This window comes from Arachis hypogaea, chromosome 17 (genome assembly GCF_003086295.3).
Source record: "Arachis hypogaea cultivar Tifrunner chromosome 17, arahy.Tifrunner.gnm2.J5K5, whole genome shotgun sequence".
NCBI classification, from domain to species: Eukaryota; Viridiplantae; Streptophyta; class Magnoliopsida; order Fabales; family Fabaceae; genus Arachis; species Arachis hypogaea.
In genome coordinates, this window is record NC_092052.1 from 106,106,108 (window position 1) to 106,108,086 (window position 1,979).

Consider the following 1,979-nt stretch of genomic DNA (forward strand, 5'->3'; position numbering starts at 1 on the left):
CACTTAAAGTGAAATCGCTGGGGGCGATTTCTGAGCTTCCCAGGCCCAAATCCACTCGTTTCTGAGGGTATTTCATGCAGAATTGAAGATTGAGCAAAGGGGGGAGCACTTAGTTGTAGGATTGGCATCATGTAGGTTAGTTTCTAGAGAGAGAAGCTCCCTCTTCTCTCTAGAATTAGGATTCTTACAGCCATTTCCATCTTAGATCTAGGTTTGATTATTTATTTTCATCTTGTTTCCTCTATAATTTCTTGCTTTTACTCTTTCATTCTCATGGTTTGTAGTGTTAATTTTCCTTTTATGCTTCATTTTATGTTTATGAATGCTCATGTTGGATTTGGATCTACTTTAATGCAATTTGATGATTGATGCTCTTTTATTGTTGATTTGCGTTGTGAATTTTACTTTTCTTACAATGGGTAGTTGGTAGATTTTATTATTCTTGCACTTTTACTATGCTTTCCTTATACACCCACCAAGTGTTTGACAAAATGCTTAGTTGGACTTTCGAGTAGACTTTGAGCATTCTTAGCTTGGAAAGAGTAATTAGGCAATCTTGAGTCATGAATACCCAATTTAGATTGGTGACCTAGAGTTTTTAGTTAGTATTGTTTCGATTAACTCTAATCTCTTGCTAATTAACTTAGTGAGTTGATTAGGATATTTGAATTGGGATTAGCTAGTCCTATTAGACTTTCTTTGAGTGTGAAGATAATATGATACCTTCTTCCATCGTCGAGGATGACGTAGTAAGATAAATTCTTGTTTATCATTGTGAATTGATTAATTAGTCTTGTTTGACGTTCTCCCTATGTGAAGATAACATGATACCTTCTTCCATTTGTTGGAGTTGACTAAATAAGATGAATTAATCATTGTATGACTAGGATAGAAAGCCTATATTCTCAACCCTTGCCATGAATATCTCTCTTTATTAATTGCTTCATTGAGTTACTTAATTTACTTTTCCTGTCATTTATTTTATTGCCTTTTATAAACCAAACCCCTTGTTCCTTCATAGCTAATAATTGACCACTTCATTGCAATTCCTTGTGAGACGACCCGAGGTTTAAATACTTCGGTTAATTCTTATTAGGGTTTGTACTTGTGACAACCAATATTTTTGCATGTGAGGATTCTTTGTTGGTTCAGAACTATACTTACAATGAGATTTTATTTGTGAAATTCTAAACCGTACAATAAATTCGAGCATCAATAAGGTACTTCTAATTAGGAGACCATTTACCATAAACCTTCGATTTCTTTTTCATTGGTAAAATAACTTCAAGAACTCAGTCACTAATATGAAAAACTTTTTCCTTCACACGTCGATTATAAACTCGAGCTATACTCTCTTTTTTGTCAAATAAGATTATCAAGTGCCAAAATGCGCTCATTATCAAAGAGAACACGACATCGTGACCATAAATCAGCTTGTAAGGAGACGTATTTGTCGACCCTCGTGGTGAGTTTCGATAAGCCCATAAAACTTGGCATAATGTTTCATGCCAAGTGTAACACCCTACCACGCAGAGTCTTATGCTTAATTCATAAAACAGAGGTGGCAAGGTCTTACAACCACTAAAAGCAAAATTTAGTACATATAGTAGTGTAAAAGATTTGTAACTAGGAGCCTTTGAAGAAAAAAGGGGTAAATCAAAATGCGCAACACTCCAATCGATAACGTAAACGAAACAGATAAATAGTAAGCTGATGCTAAGAGATATACAAAGAGTGCCAAAATACATATATCAAGACCCGGGACTCAGATTGTGAAGATAACCAGTCCGAGCGAATAAGTATATATACATATATAGAGGGGTTGCCCAAAAGACAAAATACAAAAAAACCTATTTCTCCAAAATAACCTCTAAGAGGAGTTGATACAAAATACATATACAGTGGATAATATAGTATCTAAGCAAGTATATAATGACCAACATAAAATCCCAAAAAGCTAAAGATCTCCGCCAAAAGGA